Here is a 22424-nt window from a genome sequence, read left to right on the forward strand (position 1 = left end):
GATGATATTTTTCATGTATTTCAATTCGCTGAAATCTTCCACGCTTCATTCTATTTATTAAAGGTCTTCTTCTAATCGCTTTTCATTAAACGCAATACGTCTACTTTTAACAGTCTAAAGAAGTTTATAGAGCAATTTAAATTTGTCAAATTTCGAATGAAACATCATTTTTAACTTTCTCAATCTACTTTCAAATATAGAACTGTAACGTTGTATCAGACTGTCGAGGTACTGGAAGGATATTTTAGTAATACAAATTAAAACATCGAAACAATTAATTTCTGCCGATTTAAAGAACGAGAACGACAGAACCCTCAGTTCAACCTGACATAAAACAAACCCGAGAAATCACAAATCTGTTACTTAGTTGAACAATATTCTCCCTGGCATCTGTCAATCAATTACAACCAATCAGCGAGGCACAAGTCCCAGCGCAACGGTATCCCCGAATTAGCCACAGATCCCGGTGGACCGCGTAACGTTTCCGTTTTTTCTGTCCGTGTCTCGAGGGTGCGCTCGCGTGTTCGTAATTTCGTTTACACCGGAAAGCGTCGGTAAATCAGCGACTTAATGAATTCAGTCGGGTACCCGGGCGACGCGGGGCCATTTAGAAAGAGCGACGTGCCCGCCAGAAAGGGGTTATTCGCGGTTATCTTTACGAGTCGAAGAGATACGCCTCCCCTTGTTTCTCTCTCTCTCCCTCTTTCTCTCTCTCTCTCTCTTGGTCTGTCCCAGAGGCCGTGTCGGGATCGCAGGGCGGAAGGGGTGGCTGGGCTGCTCGTGCTGCCAGGAAGTCGACGCTAAATCTTGTCCGATGTCGAGCCGCCACCGGCCCGGAACCGTGCCCGTTCGTTATTCTTGTTAACGTTATGATCATTGCACGCTGAAACGTGTAATTTCGGATTAACCGCGATGTCCAGGATCGGAACGCTGACATCCCTTTTGTCCCTTTTCGACAGTGACGTCTTCGTGACATGGTAATTCATGCCTGATTTATGCTTTCTCACTGAAGTTTCATCTGTTCTTGTTTATTTTTAGTAGGATATTTAGCATAAAATATATATCTATATATGTCGGGTCGTCCTTGGAAAACGCGGCGTGTAATGAGTCTTGCTGCGAGTTGTCCATAGTTGTCTTGTACCAGATGAATTTTATTTGTGGGAATGTATTACAAAAAGTTAACAAGTGATATCGATGATTGAGTGATCGAGATATCGATGACGATGAATTTAGGTTCGATAACGAATACACGGTCAACGGGATGACAAGTGTGACTTTGAACTTGACGCATGTGTTCTCGGTACTAGTCGAACTTATCGAATTGCCTCTCAGTCCAAGTGGAACTGCCCTTATATACTCCTGTCCGTATTCCTCAGGTCAATCCCTGTTTTTAAGGAGAATTATTTAATTACTTTATACCTCTGTTAGGTACACGTCTCTCCCGTGACCGTGATTACGTTCAGTGACCCATTATGTTACTTCGAGCCCAAGCCCACTGTCATAAATCTCGGATAATCATAATTGACGTAACTCATAAACAGTTATTTCTCAGTTTCATTGTTTAAGTACGGCTATAATAAAAAGTCTGGACTAAAGTATTGGGAACTTTCCCAAACATTCCGAAAGAAAGGCCTCCGGTGTCTTTCCATCTCCGACATATATATACTCTCCTCAATTTAATAAAGTTTTATTAAACGTAGAAATTCATTTAGCGTTTGATACTATTTGATAATATTCAATTGGAGATTTCAATTGGAAATTAACGTATTTATAAAATTCATATCCTAGTTTGCCAATCTAAAATCGAGATATTAAAAACATTTACGATATTTCATTTGTACTGGCAAAGAGAAACTGCACGTCTTTTTTTTTTTTGTTAATCGCAGACATCATTATACCACGGCTCTACTTGATTAGTTAAGAATCAAAGAGCTAAAAGCATATTAATACCATCCGTGCAACGCACGCTTCATCTCAACGGAACATAAATACTTATTATTTAATGAATTACCATTCATTTCCGCAAATATCCAATTAGGTAGGTATTCGTAATTTTGGTTGATCGAAACGAGTTCCAGAAACTGGACGAGCATCATCGTAAGCCATGAGGAAACATTCTATGCCACTATCGCGCTGTTGCTCGATAGCGTCGACCGTTCGAGCGGACGAACGTGTCCGCGTAAAATATTCAACCAGTCGTTCTACGAACGCGTGTGAACGATCCGGTTGTGAAACAGAGAGAGAAGAAGAGAAACGGTATAACGAGCACGCGTCCTCGCCTATTTTCGCGTAAACGACAGGGCACGCTGAGTGTCAATTATATTTGTAAAAAATCACGAGACGCCTAATTGGGAGAGGCGCTCTAATTGGGCGATGTGTTTAAACCACGTAGACAGTGGGACGCGGAACCGCTTGGGTAGATAAGCCTCCTAGGAACAGGTTATATCATTGCTTCTCTCTTTCTCTCTCGGGAATGATTTCTTGATTCCGAGGTGGTTACGCTCGAGATAAACTAATAATGTTGCTAACGTAAACCTGTTTAACGTATCTATTACGCGCGGGATATGCAAATCCTGCATGCGTTGCCGGATGATCGGTGTGTGTTCGCGTTCGACGGCGAACAACCGTGTAAAATATTGATTTAATCAATCCGAGTCGTTTAAAACCGTCGACTCGCTTTTATTTGCCGTGCGTTCCGCGCCATTTATTATCCTTGGCTCGACTATCCGAATTGTTTCTGCGAGAGGAGTTCATTTTGATCTTGGTTACATAATTTACTTATCCAGTATCCGCGACATACTTTCTTTCTTCAAATTCTGTATTTTCCAATTGTAGATTATTTATTAGTAGTTTCCTTTATTTAAAAGTCTTCATCTTAGAGATTATAGGATTCTAGGGGTTGATATTTTATCTGGCCAAAGTCGGTGCTTGTAGTAAAGCATGAATTTTAAGAGAGAAAAGTACAGTAGAATATTATAAACACAAGATATGAGAGGAAAAATATTTTTCGATACTGGACACGCGATATTATACAGGTTATATAATGTAACCTGTGTAATATTATTAAATGCAGAATCAGCGTAACCTACAGATACGGTAAATATTAATATTCTTGAACGTGTAAATCCTCAATCTGCTGCATCAATCAAATCATCAAATAACTTCAAAATCATCTACTAATAGCGCGGACCTATAGATACACAGTTGCCCTTAAAAGCAAGCAGACTGTATTTAATTTTTAAAGCTCTTGCAATCTCGCGTGAAAAATATCACTACGGCATAGTTTCGACCCAGCGAAAGGGTGACCCGGCCCAGTCGCCGAGAAGGGGCAGAGAATGGGTTGTGTAAAAGGCCGTGGCACAAAGCCGGGAATCCCTTGAAAAGGTGTTGTTAAAGCGTTCCTTCGCCGTGTAAGACAACGTGAGCGCGGCAGCGCGCGCGTCTTCGCCTTTAATTAAACCCATAAATCAATGTCAATTAGTCTATTCGCCGGCCGTCCAGTAATTAATTATAATCAACGATTAATAATAGAATAATTAGTGGCGAAGACAACGAAAGTTTCCATCGGACGATGATTTCCCTATCTTCTACCAACGAAACCATTTTCGTATTAGCTTAAATCCCCCCTAAGTGATCGCGTCTTGTTCCGAGAAACGCAATAGCGCAACCGACTTTTATTTCAGACATTCGGTCTGTCAACAGCGTACCTATAACCAGTTACGTACTTTCTCGCGAGTCAAAGAGGAAACGAAGGAATCCTCCTTCAGGATTGTTTCGTTAACGACGCTCATAACGAAAATATCGGTCAACTTGCTCTCGAGCTACGGTCGATCATCGATCTCGGGATTTCGTTAACGCGGTTACGTTCGCTTAAACTTCGCGGCGGGATAACGAGATCCTTTGATTCCAGGGCTCTGTTACTCGATACGAGAGCAAAGTGCTGGGGGCTTCTTTTTTTACGAGCCTCGTCGTTTTCCTTTCAATTTGCGCGACACGGCGGTGGATTTGGTCTACGTTCACAGGAACATCTCTGAAAGGGTTTATGCGCGTAGATTAGGGAAATTGTTAGTGGGCAAAATGTAAAGAATAGAATGGCTTTGCACGTAGATTATAATGTCACAGTAAATTACATACCTAGTTTAAGTATGAATTTTAGGTACGTTTTGAATAAAAGCAAGATATAGTGAGTGGAATTTAGAAAGTAAGTTGATACCGGAGTATATTTAACCTCGAATTACAGCTTTTAGAGAGTCTCATGATGTGTATTCTAATGAATTCTTCTCATAAAATAAACATTCCCTTTTATTCCTATTCTTCTATAAACTCGATCAGAAACTACGAGTAAAGTCCCAAATCGATCTTCGCGCGGTCCTTTCGACTGTTCCAACTCGTAACGGCCCGAGTTTCGGACAGTACCGATGAGATTCGAATAAATTTAATGGCAGGGCTTCGTGTCAGGCTGAAGAGGGCCTACGGGCCTCGCTAGGCGAGCAGGTGGCCGGTATGGTGGGGTTGCGTGGACCAGACCGACCGGTTTACATGGTTGGAGATCCGAGAACGCCTCTCAACCTGGTCCTGGGAGCGAAACAGACAACGAGAGGCGCATCCACCAGCTCGACCGTACCAGTCGAGACTCCATTCAAACTGTGGAGGGGAACGATCGCGACGGCACACGTGTTGGTATATATGTACATACACGCGATGAGGAGAAACAAGCACTGATTTCTGGAGCTTCGAAATTTAGCTTGACATTATTGTCAATTGATCGTCGATCATACTGAACCTAAAAGGCAGTCTGAGGGATATGATGTTGATCGTTTGAGATTGTTTAGTGGACTATAGGCTGCTCACGTTGTTATTTATGCAGAGGATCGTTGGTCACTGTAGAGGCTGGTTGGTTTGTTCGAATAACGAGATAACTCGTTATTGAAAAATGATAAATAAATTAATACAGACAATAATCGCTCGTACTAATAGATTCGCTAAAGACAGTATAAATCGCTAATTAGATCGCTGATAACTCGTTGATAACTAATAGATACTCTACATTTGCTTTCTTATTTTACGATCAAGATATTCATTTTGAGGGATTTTCAAACTACAGATCCAAGGGTTTCACTGTGTATAGGATGTTTCGAAGACTTTTGGTCAGACTTGAAGGAATCACGTGGAACGTGCTTATTAAAATAAAAAAAATATTTCAAAAAGCATAGGTCTAGAAACATTAGTTTCGAAATTATAGGACGGTTTTCATCGGCGAAGTGATAGCGTTTGTGTCATTGTGTCTGGTCATCACGTTCCAAACGACACGCAACACACGTGAAAGGAATAGAAGATGTATAGGGAAATGATGCGAGGGAAAGCCATTGAACACGTTCTACAGATTCTTGCCCGGAATTTTCCACCCTCTGGGGTGTGCTCCTGTTTGTTTCCCTTCTGTCTTCCGTCTGTTTATTCCCCGTTTCTTCTCTTGCTCTTTTTATCCCTGCCACCCTGGTTTGTCTCACAACTACAACAGCGGCGTGTCTCTTCGGCAATTATTAGCAGTTTTCGCCGAGCGTTCCTTTCACTCGTTTCCTTTTCACTTGGCTACACCGAATTTCACTCTCAATGTTGCGCACTGAGTCTCGCGCCACGGATGCTTCGAGTATTTCTTCGGCGACAAATGGCGTGCAAACCAGTCGAGCTCTGGAGAACTTGCGAGGAAATTGGCACCCACTTATGGATCAAGAAATAGCGTAAAATTTCTTATAGAGCTTCTAAGAATAAGATAATATTTAACTGATCGGAAGTATTACGTATCAGTATAATAACTACTCTTTGTTACTACTATTAGGGTTTCTACTAATCTTCGAGCTCCGATCAGGTCGATATAGAGGCATTGTATCACTATCATATAATTTTTGTCATTATATTTTAAATGTTTTATTCTACTATCTGCTGGTTACTTTTATTAACGTCTAATTGTACCTCATTAATCGATTAAATTTTACCATACAGCATTTATTATCCATGATGAGCCGTACATTTCTTACGAAATAATTTGTTTCACCTAAGGACTAGTTATCTACTCTAACTTTCAAAGAAATGTGCCGTTTAAAAAATCGAATTCTTTATCAAACAATCGATAGTGCTTACAGGAGAAGAATCTTAACCCTTCTAGTGCCGACCGAAAGAATTGCTCCTAAGTGAAGAATACCGAAGCAATGTGATGTAATTTAGTAAGGTGTGAGAGAAAAATTATAAAAAAGAAGTAAGAATGATATTTAGAAAATTGAAAAGGGAACATATTACGAAATAAAGGAAGAATCAATTAATGCCAATTGTATTTCAATGTTTGTTGAAAGTCATACGAATAATACTTATTAAAAATCATTAGGAAAAATGGAGAAATCAGTTTTCTTTTATAAAAAGTATCTGGGAAGAAGAAGAATCATACTTTAATAAAAAAAAAAAAAAACAAATAAAACAAAAAAAAAATAATAAAATAAAATTTCTAATATCAAAACACAAAACTAAATGATAATCGTTTCAAAACACGTGATTCATGTAGCTAACATCACTGAAATAACATTCTAATATTATTATAAACGTTTAAAGTTATCCAGCCATTGAAAATGTGTAATATCTACTTATTATTACTAGCACAAATAATATACTTAACATTGATGGTTACTAATGTATATACCGCGAAATCTTTTATTGCCCAGATTACAAATTGTTACAGGTGTAACAAAAATTTTATTCTCGGCCTGTCGATGCAAGATTATTTTCTGAAACATAAGGAGATATTCTATTCTAAACATTGTTATCTAAATCCTGTGATTACGGTCTCAAACAAATCTCCCCTGCCGGATTTTTATCTTTTGGCACTAGCGTACATAAAGTCTCGGTATCAGGCATCGCGGGAAAAGAAATAACGAAAAGTTAACACCCATAAACAATTCATTCAATTCGTAGAACATCTCGCACAGAGCTTCTGCAGAGAAATTAAACCATTTATAACGTTTTATAAATTTATCCTAAGATAAAGTTTGAAAGAACGATATATCGTTGCTCGGCACTAAAAGGCTTAAAGGAACAACTGGACGCGATTATAGTCGCGAATCGCGTATCGCATCGATCGACGCAAGTGTTTCTTCAATTTGCAAAACGCTCCTCTCGGGACGGACAAGGTAGAATGCCAAGCAGACAGATCATGTTAAGGAGGCTGAATGGAATAAACAAACAACGCGTTCCAAAAGCAGAAGAGTGAAACAGCGGCTGGTGGAGTGTAGGAATAGAGAGAGAGAGAGAGAGAGAGCGAGTGTGGGTGGGCGAGGAAAGAGGAGAGGAGAGGAGAGTGAAAGACGTCGATACAGAAGGACGCTCGAGCAGCGAGGATCGGGCTTAAGAATGGTAGAACGAGCGGATAGAGGCGGGCCAAGAGGGGTTGCAACGAAATGGACGAGTCTTGTTGGAGGTTGAAAGGGGCGAGCGAGAGGGTAAATCTTAAATAAAGTGATATGGAGTACTTTCGTATAAAAGCTCCATTTCCAGTGCTCCAGTCGAGGAATACCTTCAACACGATTCCAACGTTGGAACTTTGTAAGGATTTTCGTTCCTTCCTTACATTGACCTCATGAGGTGTATGCGTCTTCGCCCCCTCTTTCTAGCGGGACTAATGTTTGTGGTGCTGCCACTTAAGAAATTAAATGACCAATCGTGTCAATACCACGATGGATACCCTTTTATTAAGCTCTTTATCGATCGAACGATTCCCTTTTTCTCTAAACTTAGGGGTTGAAAACAGTTATGATATCGGCTTGGGTCTTCAAACAGTTTACGAGTACCAAGAAAATGTTATAGATATAGCGACTCTGCACCATATCGCTTTCGGTTTCAATTCTTTAGAACCGATATTTCATTGGTTCCATATCGATTCTCTAACTGTTATTTTTCGGTTCTGTATCGGTTTACGGTTCGGTTTTATATAATTTATAATACGTACAGTTTTATACCGGTCTGATTTCGGTCCCTAGTTCTTACCAATTTTTCTTATCGATTTTGCCAAAACAATATATATCAATATGTATTAAATATTACAAGTATGATATTAAACATTCTAAAGTTTCCTTTAAAAATATAAATTACAACGTAATGATAACTGCTATTAATAATTTTATTAGTACGGTATTGAATCAAAACTGATGTTTTAAGCCTATGCATTACGGATTATGGCATTGAAACTATACATTGAAGCATACATAGTACATACATAGTACGGAAAACCGAAATAATATCGCCAAATCGTAGCACTACAGGAAAGAATATAATGCTTCGATTTTCGATTGTCGAAATAGAGGTCGTACCGATTAATGTCGCGACACTTGACATATGAGACCAACAACGTTCTGCAGATTGTAACATAGTAGTATGTATATCGGTTTCGGCATAACAGTTTTGAATCACGATCTAAAAATATTTGGGAAATTATAATAAAATAAGAAACACGGAAAAATAACCGGTGAATATAGTTAAATTCCACTAACATAAAATCCCAGCATTGAAATTTATTTTATCTCCATATCGTTCGGAAATGACTGAAGAAATGATTAACGACATATTATTAGGTTGTCCGAAAAATGTTTTCTTTCGCAAACGTGTTTTTTACAACAGTACACCTTTATACAATGTGAAACCAAGTCTGTGAAATGTGGTGTTTATCTCAACAGAACAAAATGGATCGTACGTAATTCGACAAAATAAAATAAAATAAAAAACGTTGTGCCTCTATTATTTCCTCATAAAACGAAAGAAACTTTTCGGACAACCTAATAATCATAACATTAAACTAATAAAATCACAAGCAATTAGAGTTCCCAATTTATAGCAATACATTTTTTCAATGTAGATCTTAACATATTTAATACCATTTAACATTTTCGCAAAATCAGTAGAAGAAATAATAAGAAGCGAAATTAAACCAGCACTTATTATTGACAGAAAAGAGACTCTATTTTCCATCCTTTATTCTCCATTTTCTAACAAGAGAACAATTCTAATTCGCAATTGTAAAAGTGAGATGGTAAATAGAAAATACTTAACATAGTATTAAATCATAGATTATAAATCATTTGCAATAAAAATTACCTACTATTGCTACATATATATTAGATTGTCCCAAAAGTTTCTCTATAAGGAAATAATAGATGCACAACATTGTTTGTCTTATATTATCTTATTGAATTATTCATTTTGTTCTGGATCATACATAGTTCAATGAAATAATATAAAACAAAAAACGTTGTGAATCTATTATTTCCTTATAAAATGAAAAAATCTTTTAGGACAGTAAATGTAATAAACAAATATATCATGTACCCATATTTCACTCGTGTTCGATGGAAAAAAGAAACACTCAGGATTTTCTACAACTATATCTCCGTCAATGCGATGCGCAGATAAAATCCGAACGTTTGACCACCAATGACCAGTCAACACAAAACTACACTATACCCGAACGTTCTTTGCCTCCGTCATTTAGACAACTGATAATCCAGCGTATATACGTAATCACATCGTACGATAGAAGAAATCGTAATTCGTTATCCTTGAACGCCAATTCGAACATAGCTATACTTATCGTTACACTCGTTAAACCCCTACGATACACAAACTTCTCTCTCGTTGCACTAGGACCACGCTTTCTTCCCTCGTTCTTCTTTCTGCTCTCCTCTCTATCTCTGTTATTCTGCCATCTCACTTGTTCCCCTGCTCCCTCGTCTCATGATTTTCCTTCTTTTAATCGGTCGTTCTCTTCCATCGTGTCACTTGGCCCGGTAATTGATATCGGTACGCAGTATGCAAACTCATTGCAGCGTGGTACGGTTTAATTGGGAAGAGCGGAGGAGAGCCTGTGAAACGGCGGCTAGGTCGCCTCTTATTGGATCGCGTAGGCTAGAGAGAACGATGGAGAAAAAAGGAAATGGAAAGAGAAAGAGGATTACCGCGTTATACTAAATACGAAGGGCCTGGCATTATTCGGGACCCCTGTTGCTAATTGGAGTAACTTCGTTTCTCGAACGCGATTGTTTACCGTTCCCCGGCGCACGAAGAGGGATCGACGCGTGTCAAGCCTTTGAAACGTCCTTTCTTTGCCCCGACAAGAATAGTAATTATCGTGGAACGTAACGGCTTGGTGGTTGGTTGCTTCGCTCGAGTCTCGACGTCTCGATGACGACGACGACAACGATGCCACAACGGAGTCGCGTGTTTCAAGGTGTCCCGGCCGGTTTTACATTCGACGACCGACCAGGGGAATGCCCTTTTCCGGGGCGACAGAGTGAACGAGAGAGAAGGAGGAAGAGAAGGAGGGGCAGAAGACTTTATGCAAGGGATCTTTATGAATAAAACAAGATCGGTAATTGTGGTAATTGGAGGGAACAGTTAATTGTTCTTTTCGTACGCGAACCGCGCGTCCACTTTTGCTTCTTACGGGAAACCGGAAGTGGCTTCGATACACGAACCGCTTTGCGGAACTCGATGTCGACGGATGAGTATCTACGTCTGCAGGAAAAAAAGATGATTTACCATATCAGAGGTAATTGCCTGGTCGACTGGATTTAAATGGCAATGCTCTGTGTTTCCGTTGAATCATTTGATTAATTAAAACAAACGTATAATGTTACGGAAAGACTACGGGCAAAAAGAGTAATACATTATTTTAAAATTCAATAATCAATATCACCTTACCAATTGATTCGATATTTCATTGTTTACTGAATTTCATAGATTTATCCTCTGCTTTCGAGAAAGCTATTTGTGAATCTAAAAAGTTGTTAGAAACTAATAAATTAACAAAAATATTCTGGTTAAGTTCTTCTCGTGTGTTTTTCACATATAAGAATACTTATCAACGATAATATGCGAAGATGAGAGAATTATCCTCGATCGTAGCTAGTGCATACTTCGCCATTCATCTTGCTCGCCATTCATTTCGCTCTACCCCTAACAGCAAAGCAGAAAATTAATTCCGTCCACTTGCCGAGCCCGTGCACATTCCTTAAAAACCCCTTGGTTCACACGAGCGAACCACTCCAATCGTGAGCACACGATCCACCAAACAGTTTCACCTTGTGCACACTCATTGCGAAAAGAGCTACCCTCCCTCCCTCCCTCCCTCCCTCTTCGTATAGCCAGTAACAGCAAGAGCAATTCGTAGACGAGAAGTCTGCAAGTAGGCAGCCGGAGTTGCGCGAAACGACACGATTCCGTGGAATCGGTTTTCGGAACGCAGTCTGTTATACATATACACATATATAGTTACTATGTACACGTATATGCACACATCTGTATATACGGTATAAAGCGGGCCTTCGTTTTAATTAGCAGTAAACAGCCTCCATTAAGCCCGAAGCAGTAAATCACCTACACTTATACGAAGCTCCAGAGGGGGAGAGAGAGGGGGGGCTCTTTCCCTCGTATGGAACAACGAGGCATCTTTGGCCGGCGTGCACAAGCCCGAACCGAAGGGAAACGAAGAGAAAGAGGAGAAGGAGCGAGCAACATATCGTTGAACGGGCGAGAGGTTTGGCCGATCGAGAGGCCGAGGGGGTGGACGTTGGAGGGGTGTACATTACATTTCAATTTGGATCTGTCCGTCCTTCTTGCGAAGAGGAGCACTCTCCCGGACCGTCAGGCCAATGCGCACCACCGAAATGGGGGAAGGAAGCTTGCGAATTTTCCTGGTCCTCTCTCCGAAGCGGCGAGTTTCGTTGGAGTGGAGAGGAACGCGAGAAACGACGCATTCTCCCTGTACAGCGAGATAGACGTTTCTTCTCTTTCTATTTCCCCCTTTTTTCTTTTCTGGCTATTCTTTCGCTCTTCCACTTGCCGTCAGCCCGTTCTCTCTCCACGGCAGACGACAATAGAAACACGTGGAAGTTGCCGTCGCGCTTCACGGTGCCCGGAAGAAGTCAGCAGGAACGGAGCTTATGTTTTAACTTCGATTATTGATTCCTTGGTCTGCTGGTCGTTTTTCCCCGCGACTCATCGATCCATTCTCCGTCCCCGTTCGTTCCACTGTCCCAGCCGCCCGCATAGAACTTCATCGTCCTCTTAATCTTTTCTCGTTCTTGTTTCGCGGCTACCCGGAAGAAACAGATCGCTCGAGTCCCCGTGGATTTCAACTTTCTTGCCTTTGCTCTCGTTACGATGCAACAGTGAGGAAGAAGCTGTTATGCCGTTGATTCACCGATCGCCGATTCTCTTCTCTGTCTCTAGGTCAGAACCAGTGGCAATGGCAATGATGTTTCTTGAGGAAACAACTTTTCATACCAAGATTTCATCGTCTGCGTGTATTTGCTGCGGATAAGTCGAACGGATTCTCGAAATTGGCGTGGTCTTTCCGCATAAACTGGCTCACGAGGATCGATAAGCATACAGAGAAAGAGTAAGAGAGAGGTAGAAGTTAGAGTGAGAAAGAAAGGCAGGGGTAGGCGGGCAAGGATGAGGGGGAAAAGCTGGTCTACTGCAAGTGAACCAACGATATACGATCCTGCAACTTCATCTCGACCTCTTCCACGAGTCAGAGGTCGTAGGTCGAGGGCTTCGTCAAGTCAGGAACCCGTCGATCCAGTTTGTGCCTGGAATCACGGTCCCGTTTTCACCTCAAAACCCTTGAACTCGACCCGGGAACCGAGTGGCGCTCACGCTCGCGCGCACACACCTCGCGTCATTCCACGCACGTAAAACGCCTGAGAAAAGCGAGAATCCTTGTTTGCTCGAAATCCACCGGCGAGTTTTATCGTCTTACTACACCGAATTCTCCGAACGGTAAATTCGCGGCAATTCGATTCGATCTGATCTCATGGGACTATTTTTTTTTTTCTTTCGAATCCTTTACTTTTGTGTTTTCCCATTGTTCGGGGAATCTTCTGAGGCTTAGAGATCTTGACGCGAATTCCTGGAATCATTCTTCGTCTTGTAATTGTTCAGTTCATTCCTTAACATTAGTATTACAAGGACGATCGAAATAATAAATTCCCAAATAGAAAGTTTCATTTTCTGATTATACAATCTGCTGTTTAACGATTGAATCATCGAAATAATCAAATTGACATATTCATGAGTTTTAAGATTGTTTAATTTATTGCTTAACACTGAAATAGTCAGAATAATCGAAATAACAAACTTAGCTTAGTTTTGATTGATAACGAAGTTGACAAAAATTTGTAGATTCACAACGCTGCATTTTTGGTAATTTAAATTTGTAAATAAAGTCCGAACACGAGCTTTTTCTTCCCTTGTACTAAATATCTTTTAATGTATATTTCATTTCGTTTTTTCTTTACCACAAGTTTTACACTATAATCGTCAGAAATTCCTAAAATAGTTCACCAAATAAAATTTTCCAACATTGTATTCTCGATCTATTTAAACCAGAGAAACACTCAACCACCACAATGCAGAAAATCGCGTGAAGGATTCGTTCGTTCACGTGTACGATACAATTTCTCGCGATTTTACGGTGTTGAGGATAACAGTGTTGCCAGGTACAATAACCGGCGCTTTTAGCGAACATCAATGTAGCAAATTCTTATTACCGAGAGAATCGTGGCGTTCGAAGAAAGAAGGTGGGAGCTGGAAGGTCTTACAGACCTCGTTTCATGCGGCCGCATAGCTGCAATGGAACCCTTTGTGAGCCCGGGGGCCCAACAAACGGGCCTTTGTCCTCCCTTAAAAAAGGCGGACGGGGGGCAGACCGTAGAATGGAAAACGTTCGGTCGAACAAATCGAATCTATCGTTCACGTTGTTTAGTTTCGCGATCTGAAAGGTAGCCCTGTTCTCAATGCGGATTTTGTTGGTTCAGTTGTTCACGATCGTGTTTTCAAGCATGATTACGTCTTGTGTGTGTGTGTTTTTTTCCTTTTATTTCTCTATGTGTCTCTCTCGATCGTTTTTGCTTCACGTTGAACTTAATGTTCTGAAGATCGTAAATTTATTGGAGGGAAAAGTAAATTTCTAACTTATCATCGATGAATATGAATTTCTATAGAGTGTTGTTGAATAACACATGGCGCACTGAAATAATACTGACATAAAAGTCTAGATTTTGAGAATTGAAATTTAGTCGCGTATCTCAACTTTTACAAGTAATCATCCTTTTAGTATCGTTAATTGTGGAAAGTTTAAGCATACTTCTGGATTTGAAAATATCTTGCTTAATTACCTAAAAAGTATAATACTTGCCAATAAATGGTACCGATCGACAATACCGATCGATAATCGACATTCAGGATGTTTAAAGTGGTCTCGTTATCGATATCAGATAATTGGTTGAATAACGATACAGAGGAAGCACCTTGAAAGAAACAAAGGGCACCGGGAGGGAATCTCGTTATTAAAAAACGAAGGATAGGAAGGGAAAAGGAAGGCCTTTCGTTTAATTCATTCCGCGTTTTATTAAACGGCGAAAACACGGCCGCTTTGTGCCGAGTAATAATTCACATGGGTTCATTGTTCCTGCTCGTTAAGATTTTCCTTTGAGGCGTCCGAATCTTTTACATTGGCTCGTCTTTCCCCTATCGCCTTAATGGTGTCTTCGTTAAAATTACAGCGACGCGAAGAAACTCGATGGTCGCAAGGACAAGATTATCGAATCTATCCACAATATTTGCAAATCTTCTTTTACAAAAATAAAAGAAAACAATATATTGTAAATTTCTATCTTCTTCGTATTATTTCTACCAGTAAGATTGTTCTATCATCAATCTAAATTATCTCCTCCACAATACATTTAATCTTTTGCTATCGACAGTAAAATCGATGCTAGAAATCTATCGAAGTGCGCACATCATACGAACACATCGGAAAATGTAAACATAAGATTTACGATCGTTACGTCGACAACTGTTTTCTCAAATCGTATAAGAAGTATATCAACCATGTAATAAGGTCCGTGTCACTATTACACGTCATCGTCATTTTAACTCATAGTGAAAGGGTTAAACATCTTCAATCTAGAAACAAAACTACATAAAACATAAAAATCGTCGTAATCGAGGAGTACAAAAGTCGCAAAAGTCGGAAAATCAGCTGGTCCGTTGAAAGAATGATCGCGACGCTAGTGTTTCCAGCTCGTCGAGCCTCCGCACTGGTAATTCCCCTTGGCCGAGCGTCGCGACGTGACTGCACGCCACGGGCCAACAGCATGGGCGAGACAAGCAGAAACATAGAGGGGGTTGTCCTTTCCCCGAGAGACCGCAAAATCCTCGTGTCGCAAAATACAGGCCACTCGAGCGTCCCGGTCGTGGAAGCATGCCGTCGACATAGGAAGAGATACAGCGAGTGAGAGAAGGCGCGGAAGGGGGGGGGGCGAGTCCTGACCGAGAATCGTAAGCAGAGCATCGCGTCGTCTCGTAGCAAGTGCACGTGCTGCTGCCGGCAAAGAGCAAGTTTCTTTCGTTAAAGGGGCGCCGTGGCTTAGCGTGGGCGAAGGAGCCGAGGAGAGAGAGGGTGGTGGTGTATCCACGGCCGATAATCCCTCCGGTGTTTTTCTTTTCCGTTCCCCGACCACGACCCACTTATCCCGACATCGTAGAAGACCTCCAACCCTCTCTACGGCCCGTTTTATCGGGTGTCGCCGCGGGTTATCGTCGTGGTTGCTGCCACGGAGGGTGAAAAAGGGGTTGAGCTGCCGTACTGAAGCAGCAGCGCTGGTAGTGTGAGGTTGCTACCACCTGTTGGCAGGACAACGTCTTAGCCCCTACCCTCGATGCCAGCTCTCCTCCTCCTCCTTCTTCTTCTTCACCTTCTCATCCTCTTTCCCAAACACTCTCGTTTCCTTCTTTTTTCATCCCTTTCTTTTCACTCTCGTTCTCTCTCTTTCTTCACGTTTCCTACGCTTCCTTTTTCTGGCTTCTATCCGCCATCCTCTTTCTCGTCCTCCTTTTAGCCTCGTCCCTAAGCCATCCTCGCGCCAACGCCAATCACGATTCTCGTAGCCACTCTCTTATGTATGTATGTATGTATGTATGTAAGTATTACCTAGAGAGAGATGTACCCTCGTTGCGTGAATTAATATCCGGTTGGGAATATGCGTTTTGCGGAAGTGATAGCGTTAAAATGGGATTTTTTGGGTGGGATGGAATAGTTGCGGGATTTTTCGAAATCGTGGAACTATTAATTTTCGGTTACATAAAAACGCTGAGGAAGAATCTTTAGAATGCCATTTGTAATGTATAATAGTATTATGAAGTAGTGTTGTAAAGCGTGTCTTCATAAGGTTATGTTCTATTCTCTTTAGGTCCTGAAACTACCTTTCTTATCCCCCATATGCAAGTACGAACGAATTTTTCGACTGCTGCATGTGACTTAGATGGCTGGGCAATAAGGGATCTAGGAATTCGCGAGTGTCGTATCGGCTGAGCCTCGACGGTAAGTTTTCGTTCATTCATATTTGAAAATAAGAATACCGTAAAATTCCATGAATACATAAAACCATTCACGTCCTGCTTTCCTCCATATATTATATAATCATAAAAATAACAATTCTATCTTCTTCCTATACGACGTTGTAACTAATTAACTAAATAATACGCGTATTTATTTTCCGTGAAACTGGTCTCAAATTTTAATGCTTCGTGTCTTCTTTACAAAGTGTCCTGAAAAAAGCCAGCTCTATCACAGATCTACGAGTATATAAAATTTAAAAAAACTTCAGTTATCTATAATTCTTTCATAAACCTATATAAAATTTGTTAAAAATCCCTAACTCTATCTGTGATCATTTCTCCGTGATCATACCACAAATACATCTGTAAATTAAAAAAAAATTCCGATCCTGTCCATCGTCATGGACTATATTCAGATCGCGTTTACGTCCCATTCAAAACCATCCCCGCATTTATTTCCAGCATAATTGAATTATACGTCTAATTGCGACACCAGTATTTAGCATAGAACCTGTGGCCAAGGGGCCTTGGTGCTCCATCAAGATCTATCAACCTGTTTGCGTCGGTGTACGCTGTTCTGTGTTCCGCAACGGAGAAATACGACCACGGGGTTGGTCGAAGGAAAGGGATGGAGTAGTGAGATGCGATGGCCGGCTATGAGGTCCGGTAATGACACCACTCGCTTCTCCGCCGTTAGTATTTGACATCACGACACGGTAATGCTCCCGTGCATCCTAGCCCGCAAATGGATCTTGACGAGGCTAGAACGACCGTGTCACCTGATAAATGTTAGATATGACTATTTACGCGCAGTCGGCCTCCCGGTCGCGGAAAACATCGGCGCCGCGCTAAATGAGAGCAAACGATCCCCTGGCGGAATTTCACTGACGTTTGCCTTTTTGGAAATGAGCGTTGTTTCCGAAGTTTTGTCTTTTGGTCTTTGCGTCCATCGCCTGAACCAAACCGAAATAGGATAAAATACGATGGCACGTTGTAAAGCTTTTCTGCTCACTGATGCAAGTAGACAGATTTATTATAAATTACTTCGTAAAGTTTGATTTATCGCGTGGCTTCGTTATCTTCGAGCGTAAAGTTTATCTTAATGGACTGTGCGATTCCAGTGATTATCTTGAGGTTTCCTATTTTAAAAAATAATATTAATATATGAATCTGCTTAATATTTGAATCTGCTGAGATTAATAGATAAAGCAATCGATCAAACTATAAACAATTTATGTGGTTCGTTTTAAAATGATTAAAGCTTAATTCACGATTTCTACGTTTGATTATTAACAGCTCGAAATATATTTTGCGTATCGATTTCAATTTGAAAGAACGCATTGCAAGTTCGACGAACAAGATCATGATCTCTCATGCTTATCTGTCCAACAGAAGTGGACACTAAGACTCGGCTGTTCTCCGTCGTCATCGTGCACGACGTCGTAATAATGATTGTTCGTCGTATCCGTGGCACTCGTTTGTCCCGTGACTATCCTCCCTAGACAGGTCTATCGGGAACGTTCTATATCTGCTAGTCATTGCTGGCAATGAGCGTCGAACGAAAACACGCAGGGAGGCGCTTCTTGTTTGCCCATTTTCGTCCCGTTTACCTCTTCATTCTTGCTTCCCCCAGCTTCTTCTCCTATCGTTACCTGCTGCTGGTCTCAATTAGAACGACTAAGAGGAAGGGAAACCATCGAACTGGTCGCGCGTGGGTTTTACGAGGAGCCTGCCGCGTTCAAATTGATTTAAAGAAAAAGTTTCTCCGCTTCGTGTCAGTTACGTAAGTCCACACGAGGATAAACGTGGGTTGCTATTGGCTCGAATTTTCTGGACTCTATACTGTTATGGTGCATCTAGTTCCAATAGGAATCGAATTATTTATGATAATTTAAAAAGGATTGAACCTGGACAAGTTTGGTCACTAGCATGAATCGTCGATGATACAGCATGTTCCACTACTGGAAATTAGAGGAAAGCGATTTTTAACGTTGTGACATTCAGTGATGCTATCTATGGTTGGATCATGTTGACCATTATAAATTACACTTATTAAATTTTGTAAAGTCCTTTACTCCACTCAGACAAATGTGTTGCGACATACCACGTCTGAGAATAAAGTATTTGAAGTGACTGATTTGTTCTGCAAACGAAATAAAAATCATATTTTGAAAGAGATATTTCATTAAATTTTGAAAGGAATAGCAGATCACTAATGAAATTTACAAATAAAATGAGAATAAATTTTCATAGGATCGGGGAATGTCGAGTTCGTTGTGGTCACCCTCGCATGAGAGCGAGTTCCATGGAGTTCCTTATTGTAAACGCAAATAGAGAAACGGGGCCCGAGGCTGAGTATTGTGAGCTCCAGAGGCTTTGTTGTTTTTTCATCGAGTCTTAGAAGAGACTCTCAGGCCCTCGCCTTTGGAACTATTCACGGGCAACGGAGTGGAAGTCCCATTTCTCCCTTGCCTTCTCGTAATCCGATTCCTTGGGACTCTATACTCTTAACTGCTTACGTTGTGAACGCTGATTTCTTCTCTGTAAAAAAATTCTTCTTTCAAATAGTCAAATATTCATAATATCATATAGGCAGATGCGCTTGCAAATGGCTTGCAAATTTCAAATGAATTTTCGAATTCGATAATGAAGTTGTATTATTTGTACAACATTTTTCCTCTCAAGTCTTTGACAATATAGTCACAGCTTCGCTACCGCAAATATACATAACGAAGCACGTTATGCATCGGTATTTGTTGTACTTTAATGCTTTTAGGTGAAAACATATTTCTCGTGGCATTCGATCAGAGAAGAGAAAATATTATGAGCTAAAGTGTTTATACGCTTACGCATCGCTTATACACGAATGGATTATATGTTCCGTAGTAGTTCGAATAATTCCAAAAATACGTACATGAAATATTACTTCTGCTCAAGACAATTAAAAGATGAGCGGTTTGAGTCAAGCAATCATGTTCGTTATTCTTATTGTTACAGACGAAACGACTCGTGAGTTATAATGTCCTGCTTTTCGCCTCGTTACGTATCAATATCATACCTCTTCGTTACAAAGCACAAGCGTAAAATCTCGTCATAGTGACAAATGATGGAGTAGAAAATGGCCAAGAAGAGAATCTATGGAAGAAATCGGTGGTAGGTCGAGCAGTTTGGTCCGCGAAGAAAGAGGCAAGAGGGACAAATTGCGCGCGAGCGAGGTTTACGAGAAGCGTAAAACGCCCGTAAAGATCTCGCGAGTGCGTATTAATGGCCCACTGTGTACACTGTTATCGCGCCATTATGGAAATTCATTAATGCCCTCGACCAAGCCGGAACAACCGGCCATTCCTCCTCGAGAATCCCTCGCTTCGGTCACTTAGATACGAGATGATTTACAGCCCACTAAAGCCTTATCATCTCAGCCGATATATTGAAACTTCTTGTAGAAATCGTGGGATCCTGGCCCGGATGGGAACGCGGCGCGCCGCGCTGCCCCGTTCCGTTTCAGCACCAGCCACCTCGATCAAACTTAATTAAATCTCTCGTATCTTCCAAGCTAACGACACCCTCGAAACTAACCGCGACATTTAGAAGCTTAAACGATAGAGGCATTTTCCAAACCATTGTGAAAATGGTTTGATAGAAAGTAAAAAGAGTTAGTGTATCGTATCGATTATTGGAAAGGTTCAAGTCTACTATTATAATTCAGAGAGTAGCGTAGAAAGTGAAGTAGTAGAAGTAATATCAGTCAATGAACAAGTTACAAATCGCAGGTTACACACTTCTTTCTTATAATTTTACAAATTTTATATTCGAAATCAGATAACTTGTAATTTATTAAATTTCGTTTGCTTCGTTAACAGACTTGTGATTTACTGATAAACATTAATAACTTTTAACTTGCGATTTGTAAAAATTCGTTAGCGATATTGGTTCAATCGTGCAAGAGGGTTGTAACAGACATATACCGGTCTAGAGACTCTTTAGTTCGACATCGATCTTCCTAATCGCGTCGTTAGTATCTAAATATAGTCCGCACTTAACACGTTTACTGTTACTATAAGATACCATTACTCCTCAAATCTCTCTCGTCTTCTTTATCTTCACGAGTGTTTACAAGTAAACAAGCGCAACATCTTGCGTAATGTTTAACACACGTTAAAAACGTTCAACCTTCGTTCAGAAATAGTTCGGAAATAGCTTGAGTGAAGCAGCAAGAAATCGAGAACGCCGTATACAGAGACGGAAGAAGGGGCATGAGAGTCGCGCGGTGATCGTTTAACGACCACCGATAAAACGTGCTCGACACTGAGACGACACGTGACGAGAGTCTCGTGAGTAGCTAAAGCGACAGGATCATGGGGGACGATCAGCGCGGTCGATAAGAAATCGCTCGGAAAATTGGCTTATTCCGATCGACCGACTCCGTCTCTCTCTCTAATGCTGACAAACGACTCTGTCGGAAGTGCCGAAATACCTGCGCATACCGGCCCGTAAAGTGGCTCCGTCGCTCGATATATCGACCTTGACGCCCTCGACAACGATCTTCTGTCGAACGATAACGGACGCTGTTAATCGGTCCCGATCGTTTTTCGACCGCAACACGGCCGATCGGGACAGCTTCCACGCTTTTCGACTCGAAGATCTTTCGCTAAGTAGAATTCTACTCATTCGAACTACGTTTATTCGTATAAAATCTTGATTAGCGAATTGCAGTATCTAAAAGTGAATTCGTATGGATGGAAAGTCATAAACGACTGAAAGAATCAGTGAATTCCTATCATAGGAACAATTTGTCCTATCATAAGAACAAATGGGAACAAATTATAAATGAAACCTTTAAGTCTTCTGTGATCAATGTTTAACCCAATAATGTGCAAATGATGTTCAACTACTATCTCGTATGGGTTTAACGATTAAACATCCTGATAGAAGAAATGGTCCAAGTAATACACCATTGACCTAAGAACAGTCGGTTGAACTCCGTCCCTAAGACTTAAAGATTTCATTTATAATTTGTTCCCACTTGTTCTTATGATAGGACAAATTGTTCCTATGATAGAAATTCATTGATTCTTTCAGTCGTTTATGACTTTCCATCCATACGAATTCACTTTTATATACTTGAATTCGTTAATCAAGTTTTTATACCAATAAACGTAGTTTGAGTGAGCAGAATTCTAATCACAGTGGCCTATTTATCCTGGCGTGAATTTCTATTAAAATAATAAATGTTCGTTTGAAAGATAGGAAATATTAAATAGTTACAAGTACTGTAACTATTGTGCATTTCTAAAGGGATATCAGCGGTGTTGATCACACAGTAGTTAAACAACATAATCGATAGTGATTGCACGAACACTCGAGTCGATGACGTAAGTGACAGAATATTTTAACGATTACGCAATCATCCGCATAACATAGTTGAACGGAAAACAGGTTCATCGTGATAATGATAGGTTCTGATAACGATGCACCACGTTTAGAGCGTTAGAAGAGGATAAAAATGGCGAGAGAACGAAAGAAGCGCAGATCGATTAATCTGTAATCAAAAGACGTTGTAACCTGTAATCGCACGCTACATTCTAAATACATAACCCTTCTTGATCAATTATCAACGAGCAGGCTATGCAATTGCTTCATTCGAAAACATCCGATTGATTCATGCGTTCATTTTCTATCGACAGTTATCTTATTAACGAACGAAAACTACATGCGTAGCATTTCCTTTATAAAGTTTTATTTCATAATGCACAAAGATTAATTTATACAAAATTACGCTTCCGTTCTAATTTTGCGAATCAGTCTCTTGCTTTCAAACATTTATTATACTCTACATCGTTGTAAATTAATTCTTTTTATTCTCATTTCAACTCGGTTTATTGGAACGAAGTACCTCGTCGAATTTTACAAAGTAAATTTAACACATCGAAGTTGATTGATCGATCATGTGTAGGCGACTGCTTTGAAAAAGGAGTATCGATTCGTTG

The 22424-nt window shown here is 40.5% G+C and overlaps 1 protein-coding gene across 9 annotated transcripts in view; it reads left to right on the forward strand.

The window, feature by feature from the left end:
* LOC132916697 (LIM/homeobox protein Lhx9) overlaps positions 1-22424 on the forward strand; it is a 474804-nt gene that overhangs the window by 331529 nt on the left and 120851 nt on the right. For 7 of the 9 annotated variants that reach the window (XM_060976939.1, XM_060976949.1, XM_060976919.1 and 4 more), the window contains one exon: positions 16290-16420. The exons of the other annotated variants lie outside the window; for them this stretch is intronic. The gene's annotated coding sequence lies outside the window, so the exon portion shown is untranslated. The remainder of the gene's footprint in view (positions 1-16289; positions 16421-22424) is intronic. 9 annotated transcript variants of the gene reach the window in all.

This window comes from Bombus pascuorum, chromosome 1 (assembly GCF_905332965.1).
Source record: "Bombus pascuorum chromosome 1, iyBomPasc1.1, whole genome shotgun sequence".
NCBI classification, from domain to species: Eukaryota; Metazoa; Arthropoda; class Insecta; order Hymenoptera; family Apidae; genus Bombus; species Bombus pascuorum.